This window comes from Eptatretus burgeri, chromosome 1 (assembly GCF_056783735.1).
Source record: "Eptatretus burgeri isolate ZD-2024b chromosome 1, Ebu_testis_v1, whole genome shotgun sequence".
NCBI lineage: Eukaryota > Metazoa > Chordata > Myxini > Myxiniformes > Myxinidae > Eptatretus > Eptatretus burgeri.
In genome coordinates this window covers 68,370,812-68,396,023 of record NC_140961.1, presented here as the reverse complement: position 1 = coordinate 68,396,023, position 25,212 = coordinate 68,370,812, and the positions used below count along the sequence as shown (strand labels likewise).

General features: G+C 43.5%; 1 long non-coding RNA gene across 2 annotated transcripts in view; it reads right to left on the bottom strand.

The window, feature by feature from the left end:
• The window catches only part of LOC147034669 (uncharacterized), a 256,838-nt gene that overhangs the window by 127,226 nt on the left and 104,400 nt on the right, over positions 1-25,212 (bottom strand). For both annotated transcript variants that reach the window (XR_015059656.1, XR_015059655.1), the window contains one exon: positions 7,751-7,870. This is a non-coding gene — a long non-coding RNA (uncharacterized LOC147034669). The remainder of the gene's footprint in view (positions 1-7,750; positions 7,871-25,212) is intronic.

Sequence of the window (25,212 nt, the reverse complement as noted above, 5' to 3'; positions counted from 1 at the left end):
TAACGAGGGAACTACAGATTACGGGTTTTGAGGGGCTCCCTACCGAGATAAGCCTTAAACGACATGCAGACAAGACATAGACAGTATGCAGACAAGACAGAGTACTTGGTGATGTTTCATGGACGGAGGAAAGTGTCAAAAGCATGAATGCGGCTCGCAACAAGCCGATGTCCACAGATTCGTGCCCCAAGCTCGAGAACGCCGCGTCGCAAAATGGCGCTCGTCTTCCTTTGTCGTACCGCACGCGGCCTTCGCGCGCTCTGACCCCGTGTAAGATCGACGGCACAAGACCGTCAGATCGACGATGGGTTTCAGCTGCTTTCTCACAAGGTCCAGCATACAAGTCCAGGCCTGGCTTGTTCACCAGACAAGTCCAAATTGAGGTGCTGGGCTCCGGCAGGCTGGGTCCATGGGATTCCAAGACGTCGTCGAGCCGTGAGGTGAGTAGGGACAGTCAAAGGCTCTGTCATTTCTATCTTGCCTTCCCGGTGCACGCTCGCCTCCAAGCCCCACTGCTCATCCAGCAGATCGCGCCTCGACACCCGTCGTTTCTCTCTTGCCTTCCCGCCTCGAAGCCCGGCTGCTCAACTCCGTCCTCTCAGTTCTTACCACCTTTTATTTTCGGGGCGTACCCCTTTACGAAGCCGACAAACTACCCCTTCATTTCACTTCCTCTTTTTGGTCACTACCCCTCTCAGCGCTGGGCGGGGACTATTGTCCAGAGAGAGGAAGAAGAAGAAGCTCTCGATCCACCACCACTGCACAAACAAATAACAGCCTGTGACACCTCCCGACACACATGTAATGTCCAATTACTGAACAACCGGGCTAAACATGCATTTAATGGGGGATCTGGGTTAATCCTATATTTAGTAGCATACGAAGAGCCATTTGTGTAACAATATATATATATATATATATATATATATATATATATATATATATATATATATATATATATATATATATATATATATATATATATATATATATATATATATATAGATAGTAGCCTGGTGTGTTGGCGCAGTGGTTAGGGCAGCGGCTTGGGATCCAAAAGGTCCTGAGTTCAAGCCCCGTTGGGCCACTGAATTAATACACCAGGGGGTTGACTCAGCCTGTCATCCTTCCGAGGTCGGCGAAATGAGTACCGGTGTACTGGGCCGGTGTATACCCCGGTTAAAATAGGTGTACCATATCCCTGTGTCGTAAGAGGCGACCAGGGTTGCGTCAGGAAGGGCATCCGGCGTAAAACATGTGCCAAATCACTATGCGGATCATATGGATGATCCGCTGTGGCGACCCCTAACGGGAGCAGCCGAAAGAAGAAGATATATATATATATATATATATATATATATATATATATATATATATATATATATATATATATATATATATATATAGTTACGGCCATGGGTACCAAGTGTATAAGGAGTGGGTTTAATCCCCGTTTCTCCTCAGAAGAGTCGGACCTGGGGCCACCACTCACAATTAACTTCATCGTACAGTGGGTTGCTTTACAACCATGAACGCCAATCAGTTAACCACGAGTTCCAGTGTCCGTCTAATTTTGCCATTTCACTCGAGCCACGTGGCTTCCTGACCGGGGAATGCGCCCTCGGCGATGCACCAATCTTTTCTTGATTAGATCTTAAGTCGGGTGGCCGAGCATTTCCCGCTGGTGCGTGCCGACGATGACAGGTTAATTAGTTTGGGAATTATAATCTCCCACTCTATCTAGGTTTGGACAATGCTGGATCAATGGAAGGAAAGGACAAGCATGGACAGGTTGAAACATCAACAAGGAATTTATTAATAAGGAAGAAATAAATAAACAGAAGAATTTTATTTCTTTCTCGTGAAAATAGGTGAATTCAAATCAATCAAAATAATTTCACACAAATAAAGAATTAATCAGGCATTGATAGAAAACAGAAACAGAAAACAGGCATCTATTCTCTACCTTTTTCCAATGCATCAAAGTTAGAATCCCACCAGACATGGGGATGGGTCTATCCTGGACATGCGTTTAGGGAAATAACTGTCTGAGGACCTAATTGTTTGTATGCATTAGTCAGATCCGATTCTGAAATCCATAACAATATATATATATATATATATATATATATATATATATATATATATATATATATATATATATATATATACACACACACACTCTCTCCTCACCCTCGCACCCCCTCCCTCCCTGAGTGCATTGTGACGTGTGGTAAGGCATCACTCTCCTTCCCCTTTCCTCGCTTTCCCCTTCCCCCTGTCTCCCTCCTTTATTTCACAGGAAGGTGGCTCCTACCAAAAGAAGAAAATGTTCAAGAAGCGAACTTGACAAAAAACGACTTGCGAAAGCTGCACCTCGAGCAGCCTCAACTCCTCAACAGCAAGAAGCAAGACGAGAAGAAAATGCTGCAGCAATGGCTGCATCCAGAGCAGCTGAAAGTCTTCAATAGGAAGAAAGAAGATGAAAGGAAAATACCACAACAAAATCTGCATCCAGAGCAGCCTTAACCCCTCAAGAGGAAGAAAGACGACGAGAGGCAAATACAACGGGAATGGCTGCATCCAGAGCAGCTGGAACTCCTCAAGAGCAAGAAAGAAGACGAGAGGCAAATACCGCAATAAGAATGGCTACATCTAGGAAACAGCCATGGAGGGCAAAAGAAAAGTCTGCATTCTCCTACAATCCAGCCTTGGATCATGCTTCTGATCCATTTGTTGCTGTTGGCTCAATGTCGATTACTTGCAGGCACTGTGATGTGATGAAGTGGACAGGAGAAGCTCCAGGGATATGCTGCAATAGTCGCAAGGTTCGGTTGCCCCAAATTAATGCTCCTCCTGAACCTCTTCGTACATTGTTGGCAGTCAACAATCCAAATGCAAGTAATTTCCAAAGCAAAATCAGAAGATACAACTCGTGCTTCAACATGACATCTTTCAGCACCACAAAAGAGACCAGAGAATCTGGCTACATGCCCACATTTAAAGTGCAGGGACAGGTTTATCATCAAATTGGCAGTCTACAGTAACGACAAATGAAGAGCCAAAATTCCTGTAGATCTACTTCATTGGTGACAATGCAAAGCAGGCTGAACAGCGCTGCAACAATGTCATTCAAACCATGTTGGAAGTGGTGTTGCAGTTGCAAGATATGCTCCACAGTGAAAACCGCTATGTTTGGAGTCTCAAGTGTGCCGTGGAGAATATGACACCCGAGTACAAAATTGTCATTCATTCATTCAGACAAAACCCCAGCAGGGGAGCACCAGTGATGCTTCAGTGTACCCTCCACATCAGAAGTGGCCGTCAACCTAGCTGGTGAACAACATGGCGATCGAGACATTGTGCTGCAACTCAGAAACAATGCCCTCCAGAGCATTGCTGAGACACACCCATCATATGATGCACTTCAGTATCCACTAATTTTCTGGCAGGGTGATGATGGATATGATATTAAACTACAACAAACAGACCCAGCAACAGAACTGCCAAGTGAAAAGAACATTTCTGCCATGGACTTTTATGCCAACAGGATTATGCTGAGAGCTGGTAATTTCAATGACCTCTTGCATTGCAAAGATCTCTTCCACCAATTTGTTGTGGATATGTATGCCAGAATTGAGGCAGAAAGGCTACGATTCACTCGAAAGAACCAAAAGACACTCTGAGTTGAAAACTATGTTCACCTCAGGTCTGCCTGTCATCCTTCTGAGCTCGGCAAAATGAATGCCAGCTTGCTGGTATCCTGTGTCGGAGTAGCGACCCATCCAGGATTGTGCCCAATAGCTAAGGAGACTGCATAGGCAGCACCAATGCTCTGCACAGAGTATCGTCCCAATGGATGGATGGATGGATGGGATGGCGCCTTGTCCATCCGTCCACAAATTCTTGCAACTTCTCAGAAACTACACATCCAATTTCGATGAAACTTTACCACAACCTTCATATCACTCTGTATGTACTAAATTTTGTTCATGGCATTAAAAAAAAATACAAATTGAGCCCTGAGGGAGTATACGGGGGTTGGGGGGGAGAGCTTGCCCCCCCAAAATATGTATAATGCTTTCTTCTCTGAAACCACACACAATTTCGATGAAACTTGACCACAACCTTCATCACTTGCGACGTACCAAAGTTTGTTCACGCTATTTAAAAAATAATTTTAAAAAATTGTGCTTCAAGGGGATTTATGGGTGAGGGGGGTAGTTGCCCCCCAAAATAGGTATTTGCGACAACATTGATTCATTGATACATTCTGCTGATTCTGTCTCACTTTGAATTCCTCCTAAGTATCATTAATATACCCAGGGCACCCAGGGGTATTGCCCCTATTTTTCAGTCTATCATAAAGGACAAAACAAACTGTATTTCCTTAATCATGGAGTATTGCTGTAATAACTTTGCATAAATATCCTTACAAGTTGGAATTTATCAAGGAATAATTTTCTGTTGTCCCCAAACACTTTGGCATGTTCAAGGTCTCATCAAGATTGATCCCACAAAATCTCAGCAATGATGATGAACAGTAATGGCTGGTATCATGTTGCGAGCATCTCATCTGTTCAACATATATCCAACTGACTTTATTCCTCATCTGGTAACTGGTGAAAAAATGTGGCTTCCCCAGGGGGATCCTGAAACCAAAATGAAATCCACGCGATGAAAGCACAAAGGATCACCACCACCCAGTAAATTTTGCAACCAGTCCTCACCCAGCAACATTGTGACCTCGATTTTCTGCGATGACAAGGGAATCCTGCTGATTAACTGTAGGCCCCACAAAAGCATAACAACAGAGGAATATTATGCCATCCTCATGCGAAAAAAGTAACACGTCATCAAAATCAAACATGGGTATGCTAGCCAAAGGTGTGCTCTTCGTTCATGACAAGGTGTTTGTGCATTCTATAAAAACGTTTGAGCTTCCGTTGTTTCTCTTCTGGAACTGTTAGCCTTATATATTCAATAATTGGCTCATTCTGTGAATTACACAACAAGCTTGTTAGCACGCATTACCCACACACCATAAGGAGTTGAGGCAGGGTACATGGGGGTCTGATTCTCCAGGGTGGGTATTATCACTGTCCCAGTAGTATGTGAGCACAAAAGTGCTGATACAACACTCGTGCCTATCCATGTAACACCACATCACACCAAATGCAACCTTGACTGAGCAGAGCATCAAGGGTGATGTCCAATCCGATACGATGTACCATCCTCTGTGATACAGAGCGCAAGTTCTTCAGAACCAGTTTATAGGCCTGGGGTTATGCTAGGTGGTTTGCCATCCCTCTCCCAGCAGTAGTTAGGGCAGCAATTTGTAATTTGTTCACGGTGCTAGCGATAGCTCACCAACTCTTTGCGAAGGACACCTTTGGATCTTTAACATTCACCAACTATTGTCGGCAGAAGGGATGCCAGTTTAACATCCATCCAAGGCACAACATACACATTGAAGAATCACCCTATCTGTGAAACACCAGGATGCCAGTTTATAACTGGGTCTGGATTTGAAACCAGGCTCGATGGCTTAGAGTTGAGTGTGCATATCTCTCAGCCATCTTGACCATCCTCAAGGGTGATGTAGTTACTGTTTAATACTCTTTTCACTCACTGCTCTGGAAGATGAGTGGACGACAGTTGCGAAGAGATTTGAATCCAAGATAACTGCCAGATCTAGGTCTAAGGCTTGAGGAAGTTGATGGTTCGAGAACGAAACGTCACCCGAGACTCGGTCTGCGCTGTCCTAATTGTTGCATAAATGGTAGAATATTAGTCCTGAGCACACTTCTTGATTGGCTGTGCTTTTAATATTTTTATTCCTTGAAAAAAATAAAAATAAACGTTAACTTTGTTAAAACTTTAACTGGTGTTAAAACCACAATATGGGAGATTCAAAACTGCATTATGTACATATATATATATATATATATATATATATATATATATATATATATATATATATATATATATATATATATTTATATATATATATATATATATATATATTTATATATATATATATATATATATATATTTATATATACAACAAGGGGAAAACCAGAGATGTCAGGATAAGTAAATTTTGAAGAAACTGAAAAACAAAGTTTCAAGACTTTGGTGGACTGTTTAATAACTGTCATATAGATTTCTTTTCCAGTAAAAGGAAGAGTGATCATTAGCCAATCAAATTAAGCATGTAGCATTTGCCAAGCTTCTGTGTTATTTAATTTAAGAGCAAAGAATGAATCAATGTTGCAAACTGACATCACTGGTTATTCCCTTGTTTAATAATTGCCATGCAATTGTAACCCAGGATGTGGAGCAAATTCATGCTTGTTGGTTATTAGCATACATTACATGACTTTGGTGATCACAGATTATTTTTTTCAACATTAAACGGTCATTGTTTTTTTGTTTGATTGGTGTTCAACGCCATACTCAAGGGAATTTCGCTTATATGACGACGGATTCTCCATTTCTTACTCTGTACTACTTAATATGATGGAAAACCGGGAGGAAACCAAGGATAAACCACCCCCGCGATAGCGGAAGTCACCTCATGTGACTCCCTCATATACCTAAGCAGGTTGATTGGGCGGTGGGTACATCGAATGAGGATGGGTACTCAGACACGCTAACCATTAAGCCACGGCATGGGTCCCATAAAAGTCACAATAAAGGTTTGACCAGGCTTGAACCACGATATGCACCAACTACGGAGCCCATGATATAACCAAATAGGCTATTGTAGTGCTGTGAAAGTTTTACAACCTTTCATTTTTTAGTTTCTCAACTTTGAATATTATGGTGGAACAGTTAACATGAATGAAAGGGAGATAACCAGGAGTAAAGTACTGACAACTCTGGGTTTCTAATTGTTCAGTATAAAAAGTGACATCTCTGGTTTTCCCCTTGTGGTCTTCATATATATATATATATATATATATATATATATATATATATATATATATATATATATATATATATATATATATATATATATATATATATATATATATATATATATATATATATATATATATATATATATATATATATATATATATATATATATATATATATATACATAAATATTGTTGTGGCCACGGGTATTGAGACACCAGCTTGTCACTCAGGGAGATTATTCCCAGGTTGTCCTCGGTAGAGCCGGATCTGGGGCCACCGCTCACAATTAACGTTGCGGTACGGTGGGTTGTTTTAGAACCACGAACGCCACCCAGTTAACCACGAGTTCTAGTGTCTACGTCTAATTATTCCATTTAACTAGAAGTCACATGGTTACCTGAGCGGGGAGCGCGACCTTGGAAAAGCACCAATAATATCTGATTAGATTTTAATGAGGGCGGCCGAGCGTTTTAACCGCTGGTGCGTGCCGACTATTTTTGGTCAAATCTGTGGTAATTACCTGCCAGTCTATCTCGGTTCGGACAATGCTAGACCAATAGAAGGAAAGGACAAACACGGATAGGTTGGAAATCGATATATGATTTCGTAATAATGAAATAAATAAATAAATAAATAAAATTAACTTTTTACTTTCTGAGGTGAATATAGAATAAATTTCAAGGTAAAAATCAATCAAAATGCCAGGAAAGAGACAAAGAGCAGATGCTTATCGGGGGTTGACTTACTTACAGCTAAACACAGACAAGGGTACCCAACAGATCATTGGGGGGGGGGAGGGGAGGGGAAGAATCGTCTCACTCACCAGATTAGTCGTCCGTGAAGTGAAAATGTCCTGAAATGGGTGCATGAGTGTCACGTCCGTCGCCAGCACCCAGCCTTGCCGTGCACCCTCTCGCGAACAGTCTTGAACATCATTCGACATCTGGGAGGGCACAGATATGATCTGTCGTGGGTTTAGACCCTGGTGCTGCGACACGGGCAGTTCCTCACACTTCACGAAACTGGTGACATCCATTGACCCACACGGTCCGTTGGTGACTGACCTGCGCCTCACTCGTCAGAACTGCTTACACCCACACGCGCACCACATGCTCGCTTGCCCAAGCACTGGGAAGGACGAATTGTCTCGTTGTTGGCGCTGGACAGACATCCACACGCGCACCACACGCTCGCTTTCTTCTCCTCTTTTGCGTGCTTACACCCGCTTCTTGCTCACTTACTTCTCATTTTCTTTCTCATTCTCTTCTCCCTCCTCTTTCTCTCACCCTTTTACTTCTCTCGCCTCCGCTTTCCTTTCACTTCTCTCGCCTCCGCTTTCCTCGCTCAGAACAGACCTCCAATTCATTTAATATCTGTGGGCCATCTCTGCGGACACAGTCCGCCCAAGCTCACCCCGCACCACTTGCGCACGGTTACCATGACGACCCGTGCGCTCTCAAAAAAGGTGGGCGTCGGAGCTCGCGAAAAAACGTTGCAAAGGAAATATAAGGGCCGGCTTCAGAGCTCATGAAAGAAATGTGTGTAAACGTGTCTGTCAAAGAAAAAAAGCTTCCCATAAGAGAGGGGATCTATTCTTTACCCTTCTTAATGCATCACATTTAAGATCCCATTAGACATGGCGATGGGGCTAATCTGAACCTGCATTTCAGGAAATAACTGTCTGAGGACCTGGATGTGTGAATGCATTCATCACACTGGATTCTGAAATCCGTAACAATATACTGTATATATATATATATATATATATATATATATATATATATATATATATATATATATATATATATATATATATATATAAATATATATATATATATATATATATATATATATATATATATATATATATGTATATATATATATATATATATATATATATATATATATATAAAAGCCTGGTGTTGGCTGAGTGGTTAGGGTGGCGGCTTGGGATCCCAGGGTCCTGAGTTCAATCCCCGTTGGCTGCTGAATTAACACCAGGGGGTTGACTCAGCCTGTCATCCATCTGAGGTCGGCGAAATGAGTACCAGTGTACTGGTCCCGGTGTATACCCCGGTTAAAATAGGTGTACCATATCCCTGTGTCGTAAGAGGCGACCAGGGTTGCGTCAGGAAGGGCATCCGGCGTAAAACATGCGCCAAATCACTATGCGGATCATACGGATGATCCGCTGTGGCGACCCCGAATGGGAGCAGCCGAAAGAAGAAGAAGATATATATATATATATTTACGCATTTCTTTTTTCCTTTCATCGCATGCACATGCACGAGATATTGTCAGTGGCTGGCTTTATAGTGTTTGTCCAGGCTGTTGTATCGAAATTCCCACGTTAGTTATACGAGTCTATATCTGCGCATATTGTGTGTTTCTCAAAACATTCCCAATTTACGCAAGAGGGAGCACAATAGCTCTTAAATTACCTGCAGTGCTCTATGACCACAAATGCATAATTTATTTCGACTTGGCAGCGATGGAAAATAATGTTTGTGTGATACGACCAGTCCCTTCCAAAACAACATCCTATTGTTTCGAGTGCACACAAAGTCGTCGTGGCTATAATTTTGAGACACCATTCGATGTCAACAGATATAATTATCTGTTGTTTGTTTTCTATTCTTGCAAATGATGGTCACCAAAGTCTGTTTGCCTGTCAATTGCACCGGAGTGTAAAAACTGCGCAAGTAGCCTAATAAAATTATGTGAAAGAATAAGGAATTTAAAACTACTTCAATGACCTTTGCCCATCGTTGGCTCTTTCACTAAAAATCAGACACAAAAGCATTCTGTTTATTACAGCCTAGTTTGGCATGGATCTGTCTTCACCTATACAGGACAGGAGAACATCTATTATTAACTGAAAGATGTGCTTTTTCATGTGCAGTGGAACCCTGAGGCCAGCTTCAAGGGAAGGTAACTTTCCAAGATGGAGTCAGGCCAAGATGGAAATGACATTGTCCTTCCATCATGTTTGTTTCTATCACGCTTGTCGCTGTCCTTGCATCATGTTTGTCGTTGTTCTTGTGTTTGTTTCTTATATTTGTGGAGGAAACAAAATTGATTGCTTCACACTGTAAAGATGAAAACGTTATCATCCAGAAATTGTTTCCAATGCTTCTTTAAAATTCTAAGGCGATGTGATATGCCCACATTGTTTTCACTTCAAAATGATTATATTGGTGTGAGATATGCTTGAATGCAGAAACATTCCTGTGGATAAGCGTGTTGGAATAAACGGGAATGTGAGTCAATGCTTCCTCCTTTCTGCAGCAATTGTTCCTTAAGTGTATTCAAATGTGCCCCATCGCCACACAGCTTTTCAGGAGGTGAGTAAAATGGGGTGAGAATTTCCATTTCATAATGAGACATCAACTCGGGTTGAGCCAAGTTGGACTGTGACACAGACGAGGCAGCCAGAGGTAACTCATCTGAATGTAATATTTTAGGGGTAGAGTAAGGTGGGGCAATATTCCTCTTGCAGGAAAAGTGGGAAAGCAGGGAAAGATACATCATTCTTGGTCATTTTGTTGGGTACTGAACATTTTTCAATCTTGAAATCGCTCACCAAACCATCAGCCAAAGGCGTGGATGTTCAAGATAATGAACGTATAACCAGAACCTGAGGCTGGTGATGTCATTACTTTGTAGTGGCTTGTATATTTTCGAATGCCAACTGCATTCCGAAAAATATGATTATGCAAGGAAATTTAAAAGAGAGGGAAGTTAAACCCAGGAGGAAGCCATTTGGTCCATCAATGCCTGCACTAAACCGACACCATATCCATGGGGATGGGAGGGGGGGTGGAGGAGTGGGTGAAGGAACAGTGGGACAGTCACAAGATGAATATCACCAGGATGGCATGCAAATAAACATTTTATTAATCTATTTATATTTACAAACATGTATAATATTTGGAGAGCAGGGGTGAAGACATCTAGGATGAGTAATGAACAAACACCGACAGAGCATCACCTTTTGATGAGTGATGAGATCCCTTCACCGACATCACAATCACTGCAGATGTATCAAGAATCCCCCAATCATACCTAAGCTAATTACCATTCCTGACAATATCCATGTTCCATTCTACCCTCAATGTTTCTAGCGACCTTTCCAAGTCAAGTTTAACCCGATCTATTGTTTCTCCTGCCACTACCTTTTCAGGGAGATCATTTCATACATTAACTACTCTCTGAGTGAAATAGATTACTCCCGTCTTAACTCTCCTCTTCTTAACTCTCAGGCTGTGGCTCTTCGTCCTGTCACAGTCCATTTGCTGGAAAAAAAAACTCCTCTGCATTTATTTTGTACATACGCTTCATTATTTTAAACATCTATTTCCTCGTGACTATAATTCACGGACCTGTGTGTGTGTGTGTGTGTGTGTGTGTGTGTGTGTGTGTGTGTGAGAGTGTGTGTGAGAGTGTGTGTGAGAGTGTGTGTGTGTGTGTGTGTGTGTGTGTGTGTGTGTGTGTGTGTGTGTGTGTGTGTGTGTGTGTGTGTGTGTGTGTGTGTGTGTGTGTGTGTGTGTATATGTGTGTGTGTTTGTGTGCGAGTTTGCTTTTTGTGCTACTCCTCCTACAGTTCTGGGCTGATTACATCCAGACTTGCGACATCCGATCAGCATGACCCCAGTTAGTGTATAGGGGTATTTTTTAAAATCTTTGCGGGTGGTCTTGGTTGGAGGGGGGAGGGAGAGGGGGCACACATTCCCCATGTAAATGTGTATTGTGTAGCGCCGCCTCCAGGTGGGGAAGGGTATTACAAGTCTCTGCCATTTACAGGACAGTACAGGATTCCTGCTGCACGTTTTTCAGTGCAGTGAGGCCTTTTGAATTGTAAGCAGTAAATATTTTTTGCTTCATGCACATCACCTGAGATTGTTTTTTTGCCTATACAAAGTTGTCAGTTGCCTATACACTGCCCAAGTAAAGCTATGCGTCAGAAGTATTGCATGCTTGGAACAGGAATGCCCATAGGGTGGGTACTCTATGAGTAAGATCATAACATGTAGAGAATTGCCTTATTTAATACTAGCAAGGGTTCCTGCATTTCCCAATGCTGTTCTAATCCTGTTGGCATTTTAATGAAATCAAAGTAAGTTTTTATTCTATCTTTTTTGTGTGAGCCGAAAAGACTTCCCGACACGCACTAAGGAATGAGGTCGGGGATCATTTAACATTACGTTTCACATACAGTGCCTTTCAAAGTTTTCACCTTTTTTGCCTTATAGTCTGGAATTAAATTGCATAAAATCAGACTTTTTCCACATCGTAACCCACAACGTCCAAGTGAAAAACAAATTCTACATATTTCAGAAAATTAGTTAAAAATCCAAACCTGAATATCTTGGTTTGACAAGTGTCCATCCTCCCTGAGTTATTACTTGGTGGAAGCAACTTTAACAAAAATTTCAGCTGCGAGTCTGTTATGATAGATATCTACCAACTTTGCACATCTTGATTGGGCAATATTTGCTCATTCTTCTGTACAAAGCTGTTCAAGCTAAGTCAAGTGACATGGGAAGTGTTGATGTACAGCAATCTTCAAGTCATGCCTCAGATTTTCCATTGGATTTTGGTCGGGACTCTTGCTGGGCCACTCAAGAACATTTATCTTTATGTCCTTTGCCACTCCAGTGCAGCTTTGGCGGTGTGCTTGGGGTTATTGTCATGCTGAAAGGTGAACTTCCATCCCAATTTCAGCTTTCTTGCAGAGGGCAGCAGGTTTTCCTCTTGGATTTTTCTGTATTTTGCTCCATCCATTTTCCCTTCCATCCTGACAATTGCCCCAGTCGTTGCTGATGATAAACATCCCCATAACCTGATGCTGCCACCACCATGCTTCACAGTCGGGATGGTGTTCTTTGGGTGATGTGCTGTGTTGGGTTTGTGCCAAACGTAACGTTTTGCATTTAGGCCAAAAAGTTCCATCTTGGTTTCGTCAGAACACAAAACTTTTTGCCACATGGATTCAGGATCTCTGGAGTGTTTTTTTTTTTTTGCATGCTTCAAATGGGACTCAAAGTGGGCTTTCTTTGAGTAATGGCTTCCTTCTTGCCATCCCACCACACCAGCCAGATTTGTGGAGTGCTTGGGATATTGCACATGCACACAGTGACCAGTCAGGTCAAGTCAGGTATGGGAGCATGTGCCAGAACAGCACGTCGCTGCGTCCACTTTCCGCCGGTACTCCAGGGGCCTCCGTCTGGCCATCCCCCAGGCAGATGCCAGGCCCATCCCCATCTCCTTGAGATGATGGTCAATCTGTTGCAACCATGAGGCACGTGGTCGACCCACTGGCCTCCTCCACTCATGAGACTCCCTCGCTGAGAGAATCTGGTGAGCAGGATCAGAGTCAGGAAAATGAGCCACATGTCCATACAGCCGCAACTGACGCTCACGGACTATGCAGGTAACAAATCTCATCCGAGTCTCTCTCAGCAACCGCTCGTTGGACACAAAATCCGACCAGCGATAACCAAGGATTCTCCGAAGAGACCTGGTACCAAAGGAATTAAGTCTCCGTCTCAGATCCTTGGTCATAGTCCAAGTCTCGCACCCATAGAGCAAGACTGGAAGTATCAAGGACCTGAAGACTCGGACTTTCGTCCTCCCGCACAGGTACCGGCAGCGCCACACCCCATGATCCAGTGAATCCATGACTCCCCAGGCCCGACCCAGACGTCTATTGACCTCTGACTCGCAGCCAGCAGAGACATGAATATCACTGCCAAGGTAAGTGAATCTCTCCACGACCTCAACATCCTCACCACAAACAGACACAGACAGGACAGCAGCATCCAAGATGTCACCGAAAGCCTGGATCTTAGTTTTGACCCAAGAAACCCGTAATCCCAACGGCTCCAACTCCTCATTCAGCACCTCGAGGGCCCCCAAGAGGATGTCTAAAGTCTCCGCAAAATGACTGCATCATCTGCAAAGTCAAGGTCCGAGATCTTGACATTCCCAAATGACGCACCGCAACTTGATCTCTCCGACATCCTCCCTAGAATCCAGTCCATACAAGTGCTGAAAAGTGTGGGGGCAAGTACACATCCCTGACGAACTCCAGTAACAACTGGAAATAAGTCAGAGATGGTACCACCACACTTCACAGCACTCTCAGTACCAGAGTAGAGTTCAGACATCAGATCGATCAGTTTTGGTGGCACCCCACGAAGACCAAGAATCCTGCAGAGGACATCCCGATTCACTGAATCGAACGCTTAACAGAGATCAACATAGGCTGCAAGCAGCCCCTGCCGAAACTCTCATCTGCGTTCGGTGAGGACACGAAGTGCAAGGATACGGTCAATCGTTGACCTCTTTGGTGTAAAGCCTGACTGCTCTGGACGCTGGTGCTCAAGCAGATGGTGGCGAACCCTATCGAGAATTATCCGAGCAAAGACCTTGCCCGGCACTGAGAGCAGCGTCACCCCTCGGTAGTTGTTGCAGTCTTGGCGATCACCCTTCCCTTTCCAGAGAGGGACAACAAGGCCCCTCTTCCAGTCAGTTGGGATGATGCCTGTGTTCCAGGCAGAGCACAAAACTGCATGCAACGACACGAGTGCAGCATTTCCACCAGCCTTGAGAAGTTTGGCATGGATGCCACAGATCCCTGGAGCTTTGCCCCGTTTCAACTGGTTCACCGCAGCCCGTGTTTCCACAAGTGTAGGTGGACCACAGTTGATTCGAGGGTCAGCAACAGGGATTGTAACACCCTTGACGTCCAACTCGACAGTTGGGGGATCAGCCTGGTACAACCGCTCAAAGTAACCGGCCCAGCAGGTCTTCACTTCAGACTCCTCTGTCAAGAGCCTACCACTCTCTGCTCGAACTGTAGTGCTCCGAGGGATGGGCTTGGATGAACGTAATGCGCGAATTCCCCTGTAAGCGGGACGAGAATCACCTGTCCACAGGTGATGCTCTACCCCCTCACAGATTCCTCGCACATAGGCCTCCTTGTCCACCCTCAGTGCACGTACAGTTTTACGCCTCAGCTCCCTGAACAGCTCAGCTCTGCCATTCAGCCTGGCCCTGCGACTCTGGTCAATGGTATCCAGTGTCCCTTGAGAGACAAAATTCTTCTTTGCCCTGCAGTGAGCTCCAAGGCATCCACCGGCAACATCAAGGACGGTGGTCTTGAAGGCGCTCCACAACTCTTCAGGACCCCCCAAAGCACCCAGACCCCCCAAGTGTCCACTCAGCCTGTTCGCAAACTCCTCAGCTACTCTCTCATCCCTGAGCTTGGCAACATCCAGCCTCGGCTGGGATGGTACCATTCTCCAGGATTTAAGGTGCAGCTTTAGAGTTGCTACAACAAGCCTGTGGTCAGTATTGAGGAACTGAGCACTCCGGTAGACCCTGCAGTTCTGGATCATCCTCCAACGACCGTCAATGAGGACCTGGTCAATCTCCTTTGCCACACCGCCAGCGTTGGAATACCAAGTCCAGCGATGAGCTTGTGGGCGCTGAAACCATGAACCAGCCACCCTAAGTCCATGACTTCTTGCAAAGTCAAGGAACTTAGTGCCATTCTGGTTCATAGTTCCTGACCCATGGGGACCAATACACACCTCATAACCGTCCCTATCAGTTCCAGTCGATGCATTGAAATCCCCCAAGACTAGAAGTGTATCTCGTCTGGGGCACTGATCAACCACAGACTCGAGTGTGGCGTAGAATGCATCCTTCACGGTGAGATCACTCGCCTCAGTCGGAGCATAAACAGAGACCAGGGAAATGACACCTAAGGAGTGACGAATCCTTAATCTCATAATACGCTCGTTGACCGGTGTTACCTCAATTATCATTGGGGTCAGCTTATTGGACACAGCTACAGCAACTCCTTGGGTATAGTAACCATCAGAGCGACCAGACCAATAGTAGGTGTAACCACCCACCATTATCTCGCCGCAATCTGGTCTCCAAACCTCAGAGAGAGCTGCAATCCCGATGTCCAAACGCTTGAGCTCAGATGATAACAGACAGGTGATCATCCTCTCTTAGGGATAGGACATTCCAGGCACCCACCCGAAGGGACCGCCTCAGGTTAACCCAAGGAGACCGCCGTCTGGTGGACGACACCTCAGCACCACTCCGACACACTTTCCCGCAATCTGACCCAGGGATGTTACCCCGTGGTTTCCCTCCTATCAAAGATTCGGGGTCCCGAAGGCTTTGCCCCAATCCCGTCATCCGGTGAGCTGCCCTGCGAAGGGAAGCTGCACAGGAGGTACTCCCACGGAGTGGGTTTTTCAGATTTTTTTGCGTTTTTGCGTTTTGCGGAATGAAGGGTTTTACGGTGGCCGGAGTGCAAATCCTGCCACCAACCTCCTAATAAGAAGTGACCCAACTGCAGGAGGACGTCCGCAGACACAGTTGGGCACTAGATATGGATGGCCGTTGGCTCACAAGGAGCTCCTCCACCCTTTGACAGGTTTTGTTTTTAATCCTGCTGGGTGTCCATATCCAAACACCCTCCTCACCAGAAAACCTGGTGGGGGAGACGGTTTAGTCGCCGACAACCCGGCCATGGAACAGGTTAGTACAGGTTTACATGGTACCTGTAGCAGGTCACAAATCGAACCTGACCTGACATAGATTTGACCGGTGTTACCGGTCTATTTTTTTTCAAAAAAATGGCTTCCTTCTTGCCATCCCACCACACCAGCCAGATTTGTGGAGTGCTTGGGATATTGCACATGCACACAGTGACCAGTCTTTGCCATAAAGGCCTGTCGCTCTTCCAAAGTTATCATTGGCCTTTTGGTGGCCTCTCTGATCAGTCTCCTCCTTGCTTTGTCATCCAATTTGGAGGGACAGGCTGATCTCGGTCGTGTATTATTGGTACCATATGCCTTCCACTTCTTAATGATTGTCTTGACTGTGCTCTAAGGGATATTCAAGGCCTTTGAAATATATTTATCCCCATCCCCTGATCTGTGCCTTTCCACAACTTATCCCGGAGGTCTTTTGAAAGCTCCTTGGTACTCATGGTTGAATCTTTGCTGTGAAATGCACTACCAAGCAGAGGAAACCAACAGGAACAGCTTTTTTTTCCTGAAATAATCGGAATCATGGCAATTTAACACAGGTGGAGGCCAATTAACTTGGTGTGGGATGTTGAAGGTGATTGGTTACACCTGAGCTCGTTTACAATTGCTCTTATAAGGGGGTGAATACTTCTCCAACCAAGATATTCTAATTTTGTATTTTTAATTAATTTTATGAAATATGTAGAATTTGTTTTTCACTTGGACATTGTGGGTTATGATGTGTAAATAAAGGTGGGGAAAGTCTGTTTTATTGCAATTTAATTCCAGGCTAAAAGGCATCATAAGATGAACATTTTGAAAGGAGTGTAGACTTATTATAGGCATTGTAGCTACAAAGGCATAGGCACTATAGAGCGATAAAAAAAATGCCCAAAAATCCAACTTTGTTTTTTTCAGTGTTCAAAATTCCCACCCCCATGAAAGACACTCCCTGACAATCATTGATGAACCAATGAAAGATTGACGAAGACCCATTTGGTCATCTCTGAGAAAAATGGTGATCACAGACAGACAGACAAACATCTCTCTTAGAGTATAGGAGGGGATTGGGACCATACTCTGTGCAGAGTGTTGGTGCTGTTTAAGCAGTCTCCTTGGCTATTGGGCACAATCCTGGATGGGTCGCCACTCCGACACAGGATACCAGCATGCTGGCACTCATTTTGCCGACCTCGGAAGGATGACAGGCCGAGTTAACCCCACCTGGTATTAATTCAACAGCTGAGCGGGATTTTGAACTTTGGACCCTAGGATCCAAAGCCCACCACCCTAACCATTAAGCCAACACCAGGTATATTTAGAGTATAGATTTTAGGATAACACAAGGAACTTTAATGCAGGAGGAGGTCGTTTGTCCTGTCATGCCTACACACAATCCTGCCAGTATTAATGTACCCCTACCTCTCCACTGGTTCTCGGAACTTATCTATTGTAGTTCAAATCCATCCACTGTTTTTTCTGCCACCACCTTTCCAGGGAGACCATTCCATGCTCCACTTACTATACTCTCCAATCCTTTGGCACCTGTCCTGACTCAAATGAGTCGTTAAAGATATTGGTTAACATCATTGCTCAACGACCTCCTTCAATACTTGTAGATGCTTTATCTTCTCTTAGCTTTCTTTACTGTATAATTATTGCCTCCACTCCTGTGCATGGACCTTCTCTGAGAACCAGCCCTTCCTTATCCCCAAGATAGGTTTTCTCAGCTATTGGTAAATCCTCTGACTAGTCTTGTGTAAATGTTGAAGCAAAATAACTATTTAATGACTGCAATCTCATTATTATCCCTAAACAACACCCCCCCTGTGCTATTTCCCAATGGGCCAACACTTGTCTGAACCTGTTCTTTACCCTTTGTGGACTAAATAATACCTTGTTATTATGTTTAATATTGTTGGCCATATCCATATCATCTTCTCTTCTGACCTGCCCCATTATTTTGTTGACAAGTCATTGAGTCCGAATCCAGTCCTGTTTTTACACTTCATTATTGCTTTCAGTTTATCGTCAATAAGTAATAAAAACATTTTAAACTAGAAAGAGCAATCAGAGATTGCAGACCCTCGCCAGAACTTGTTTTGTGTCATGCTTGTATAGTTTTGTGTGGTGTACTTTATGTGGTGTTTGTGTACTGGTGTGTTACGTAATTAATGAGACATAATTTTAACTGCCACTTTATAACTGCTGGCAGTGATGACTGGGTACCAAGACGTCCCACTTTGAGGCAACCCTGCTTTGATTGGACGCCTGACCCTGACCCATGACGTTTTTTAAAATTATAATTCAATTGAATTTAAAATGGGATTAAAATTAATTCAATTCAAATCAAATGGAAGACCAAATCGGTACAGTCCTGTATTGGAGTCATCAGAAGGAACCCAGCCAAGCAAAAAAGCAAAGATGAAGTCATCAGGAGGAACCTGGATAGGATTCGAATTTCAGCTGATACTCCTATACCCTCAAACCCATCCAGGCACGGCCAAGTGAGCCTCATTAAAATAAATAAATAAATAAGTAAAAATAACCGATACCAAAAAACTAAATTATTCTGGCTGCCAGACCACGTGTCCGATCAAGCCGAAATTTAAAACTTTTATTCCCCTTAAGATTTAGATCATAAATTTGAAGTTTCATGTTGATTGATTAAGCAGTTCCAGAGAAAACATTTTTCAATATTTTTTCTTCAATTCAATGTGGCTGCCAAACCATGTGACCTGTCAATTATTCCTTAACAAACTTGTACACCGATGGATTGTGGAACATTTCTGTGAAGTTTCCCCTCGATTTGTCCAGCCCTTCTGGAAAAGAAGATTTTAAAAATAGTTTTTCGGGTAAATCCAATATGGCTACCAAACCATGTGACCTATGACATCATGTGTGAATATGTCATACTTGTAAAGTTTTGCCTTGATCTGCTCAGCCACTTCAGAGAAGAAGCTTTTTGAAGGTTAAAAAAGAAAAAAAAGGGCTGCCAAATAAAGTGACCGATGACGTCATCAAAAATTTTTCTGTGCACCATTTATTCCGAGATGACTCAAAAAAAATTCAGACTGATCAGATGTAGCGTTCTACAAATGCAATTATGACATCATAACGAAGGCACCTATAACGTCATACAAAAACACTCATTCCACATGAGGAGTACTTGCTGTGTGCCAAGTTTCAATTTTTTCCTTGGTGTGGTTTCAGTGATACAAAGGTCCAACTTTATCCCGTTTTTCCAATTTGGCTGCCACACCATGTAACCTATGACATCATAATTATGATTACATCATTCTACAAGATCATTCTGCAAGAGCTACAAGACGTACAAGAGCTACAAGAGCTACAAGACTTCTACAAGACATCATTCTACAAGAGCAATCGCACCTATGGTGAAAATTTCGTTTCAATCCAACAAGAAGTTGCAGAGAAAAACATGAAAGTTCTGTGCGGACAAACAAACAAACAAACAAACAAACAAACAAACAAACAGAGAGACAGACAAACAAACAGACCCAAATGCAATACCCTCTTCTTTGGCGAGGGTAACTAGAAAGGCATTCAGTCGAGCACATGCCTCTGCCAGGCTGCACAGTTTATATTTTGTTTCTCACTGATCGGCCAGATCTGGATCCGGATCCAAGATTCTCACCAAAATCGAATCAATTCGTCCTTGTCACACACCCCAACCTGCCCACCAAGTTTCATCCAAATCTATATGACTTTTTGATAGCCTGCTCACAGACAAACACAGTGGTGCACACATAACCTCCATCCGCCTTCAGTGGTGGAGGAAGCGAGAGAGTTCAATAGTTCGTAGAACATCTTACTCCACGCAGTCTTGAGAAAAAAGGACTTGGGGAGGGTCGGCGAGTGGCAAATCTGATTGTTCAAGACGATGTTTTATCATTCATTTATCACCGTTCAACATATCATCAACATTTATCACCGTTGATGCTTTTATACTACCTTCGGGCGTAGTGGCGTGCGCCTGTAATCCGGCTACTCGGAGGCTTGGGTTGGAAGATCGCTTGAGGATGGGAGCTCTGCGCTGGGCCATGCTATGAGAGGGTGTAGGGCAGCCCAGAATCATGGCGAAACCCAATCCTTATCCCTGTGTCGTAAGAGGCGACCAGGGTTGCGTCAGGAAGGGCATCCGGCGTAAAACCTGTGCCAAATCAGTATGCGGATCATAATGGATGATCCGCTGTAGTGACCCCTAATGGGAGCAGCCGGAAGACGAACAACAACATGCTTTTATACTACCTTATTTAACACATTCCTGTGTCGGAGTGGCAACCCGTCCAGGATTGTGTCCAATTGCCAAGGAGACTGCTTAGGCAGCACCAATGCTCTGCATAGAGTATGGTCCCAATGGATGGATTTAACACATTACTTTAGTTCTTCATGTCTGTTGTTTGTGTCCTTTCTGATGTCCTTAAAAACAGTGTTTCCTTTTTGGAATGGTTTTAAATTTTGTTTGACTGCCAGGCAGGCAGCCAGACAAAAAAAAAAAAAACTCTCCATCTCTGCGCATAGGGACAAATTCAATGCCAAAATCCTGCGAAGCTGCAGGTTTGTGTTCCAATTCATGTTCCGATTTGTGTTCAAAATATAACATTCTATTGAAATGAAGTTGTTCCTCGATCATAAACAGACTTTTGAGAAAAGACACAAACAAAGTAAACCATTTGCTTAACGCCGCTTTCCTCTTCGAACACACATGGTAACTAAAGCAAAATTGATGGCGTGCCATCGCAAATCCCCACGCCAAAAAATGTAAATGAATGTAGGTATAGTATACCAAAAGGTATGTAAACAAGGTCAAGATGGTCACAAGAAATTATCATGTGAAACGATCCCTACATCTTCCCTTGAATAATGGCTGTTGCCTGTTCATCCCTGCCCCATTTGTAATGATAGTGCATGTTGATTGTTTCCATGCATGAATTTGACCAGTGAAATATTAAAACACACACACACACACACACACACACACACACACACACACACACACACACACACACACACACACACACACACACACACACACACACACACACACACACCCTGCCCGTCTCTCGCTGCGTGGGCTAACAAAACAAAAAGACTAAATAAGACCATCGAAGAAGCTGGCACGTAATTGCCTCACCACACCACCTCACTCACCACTTGGGTCTGCTGATGGCGATCCTGAAACCATGACCCGGGCAATGAGGGGAAGGAGAGAAAGGCGGTAAAGTGGAGAGTGGGTTGGTAATATGAGCGGGATGGAGAGGCTTATTAAGTGGTGGAGATGAGGCCCGCAATGATGCACATGTGGATTGGAGGCCCGTGTGTCCTCAAGTCGATGCTCTGTGGCTGTTTGTGTCTCTGCAGGACCATGTGGGCATCGATGGTGGGAGATTAGAGGACGACCTGGATGGTAATGTGAGCAGGAGAGTGAATTATTAAGGGGTGGAGACGAGGCTGGCTACAAGGCACGTGTGGATTGGGGGGCCGTGTTCTCCCAAAGAGACGCTCTGCAGTTGCTCGTGTTTTCGGAGAATTTGAGGATGATGTGGCTGGGAAGGAAATGCTCGGATGGGCATAGAAAAATGCCTCTCGCCGATGGACACCATGGGCTTGGTAGCCTGCGACCACAAGGCCTTTCAGTTGCTTATGCCTTGGATGACTAGAATGAAGCCTCAGGCAATTGTTATGCTGAGAAGCAATCGATGAACGCAATACTGAGTCACCAGCATGGGTATCTCCCTGGTGAGAAACTGGTCCTGATGTGCCCGGGAAGGGCGGGGAAAGGGCCAGGAGAGTGGAAGAGACTTCGACGAAGCTGAGCAGGTGTGAAACTGTTGCCAGCGCGCTGGGGAAGGGTGAGGGAAGGGCCGGAGAAATGGAAGAGACTTCGACGAACAAAACTTGTGTTGGAAATAAAGCAAGATGAAATGAATTATGGGACACAGACCCCTTATACTCAGTCTACACAGTGACACTGTGCAGGCAGAATGTGTTCTGTAAAGAATAAAGCCTGCACCTCCTCTGGTGAGAAGAAAGACCATCTCACAAGCAAACAAGAATCTGCACCAAGCCACGAGGCTGTCGAGGTGCTACCTGCCTCAAAAACGAATCTCAAAAAGAGGAACCTAAATGAGCATTGGAGCACAGAGAAGGAGGCGGAGGCCATTCTACATTGTAAAGTTTATTGAAGAAATGAACAGTGAGCGATGGTCGGAAGGATAGCTAGATTAATGGACCAGCTGAAGAAGACCAGATTGGCCACCAGAGCAGAGATGGTGCCATCAATTTCCAAATAAAAATAAAATAAAACGTAAGAGTGAAGGCCAGAAGACCAGTGTAAAAAAGATATGAGGAGGATGGAAGCTGAGGGCTCACCAGGGGTGGACAGAGTGTTGATGAAAAAGTGGCCATTATGGTGCAGGGAGAGGCTATGCGGAAAAATCAGGACTTGGAATCTGGAGTGTCACTGGGGACCCAGTGGTGAAAACGAGGTGAGACAGATGGGGAGGAGACATGGAATCACCCTGATAGAGAGGGGGACCAGACCCGACTTGCAGTCATGGACCGACCGAGGGAAAACACCTACATAGTAGACAAATGGAATGAATATGAGGACTGAGGATAATGGGCAGAAGGATAGAGGGGAACAGAGGGGTGGAGGAGAGGAGGAAAATGAGAATGATGAGGAACAGCGAAGAGTGGAAGAAAAGCTGACAAACAAAATAGTGGAGATGAGATTGATACCACTCAGGGAAAGGCCACAACTATACAGAATAGAAAACAACAAACGGAGAAAAAATACCAGTTAGGGGAACCAACAAAGAACTCAGGGCGTTGGTACCAAAATCATCTCCCCTTAAAGGCTTAAAGGAACTCAACACTGACATTTTCAGCAGCACTGCTCATACAAGAAAAAGTTACAGGAAAACAACATCGCAAGAAGAGCAAACCAGCCGTTACAGACAGAAACCAGGCACTACCATGGAAACGGAGACTCGAGACACAAAGGGAGAAACTGAGAAAGGGAATGGGACAAATACAACAATTTTTAAGGGGAAAGCAAAACCCAAAGCTAATGAGGAGAATCCAAAAAATAACAATTTCAAAATTGAAAATAAAGACCTTGAGGTAATGGTTGCTGAAAGCAAACTCAAAATAGAGATGACAACAAGAAAGATTAAAAAAAAACTACGACAAAGTCAACAAAAGGAGGGAACAAAACCGCAAGTTTGAAAATAACCCGAAAAGATTGCACCACAAACGAGGGAAACAAAAGCAAAATGTAAATACCAAATTCCCCTGAGAAAGATAAACTTGAAAAAAATTCTGGAAAGGAATCTATGAGGACCCAAATGAACATAACAAAGAGGCAGATTGGATCCAAAAACTGGAGGAAAAAAAAAACAACAATAGCGAAAGGAAATGCCCCCAGTGATATTTGATGAAGAAAAAAAACAAATTGCAAAAATGCCAAACTTTAAAAGTCTAGGCCCAGATAGAATTCAAAAGCTTCTGACTAAAGTAACTAGTTGCTTGTATTGACATAATCATTACACTCGAGCATTCAACAAACTTATCCAAGGGGAGGAGGGAATGGATGAGTGGCTCAGAGGGTAACACCTTCCTCATCCAAAAATCTTTAAAAAAAAACCCAACTACCTCACAAATATAGACCAATAACATGTCTACCAACAACATACAAACTTCTGATTATCATCATACATAAATGATGTATCAACCCCAAACACAACAAGGAGGTCTGGAGGAAGAACTGAAGGATATAAGAGAAAAGAACATATGCTATGGAGCAATAGACCACATACTACTAATCAAGGCCATACTCAAAAACTGTAAAACCATCAGAACCAAATTGTCCACAGCATGGATACACGATAAAAATAAATCTTTTGATTGTGTCTCACATTCATGGATGATAAAATGCATACAATTGTACAAGATCAACCCCCAAATAATCAAACTGATTGAGAAAGACATGGAGCTTTGGAATACCACATAGATATTGCAGCACGCAAAAAGAAAGATTGAAATACCAGGGGTGAAGATACAACGCGGGATCTTCCAGGGTGATAGCTTTTTGCCCCTCCTGTTTTGCCTAGCCCTGGATCTACTGAGCAACCTCATAAATAAGCAAGGATATGGATATACCCTAATATCTGATAATAGAACATCCAAATAGACAAGAAAGGTGGCACAACTACTGTATATGGATGATTTAAAACTCCTTGCATCAAACGACGAAAAATTGGCAGAACTGAAATTCGTGAAACGGTACTCTGATGACATTCGAATATAATTTGGCCGAGAGATGTATGCCTCCAAGTGCACATTCGTGGAAGTTAGACCAACAAAAACGGAAAGCATAGAAATCGACCGAGATACAAAAACACAGGAACTAGCAAATTAAGCTTAATACAAATACATCGGAGTAGAAGAGGGCCACCAACTACATCACAAACAAATGCGCAAAATAATTGCCAAAGAATACCTGCACTGAATAAGGCTGATCCTGAAAATATACCTCTTCACAAGAAACAAAATTATAGAGATTAACCAATTAGCAATACCAGTCAATTCCAGATCAGTTGCGGAATAATAAACTGACCACAACCGTGAATCAATAAACTATATATCAAAACAAGGAAATTCCTCACTATCCACAAAATGTTCGACAAAAATCAATACATGT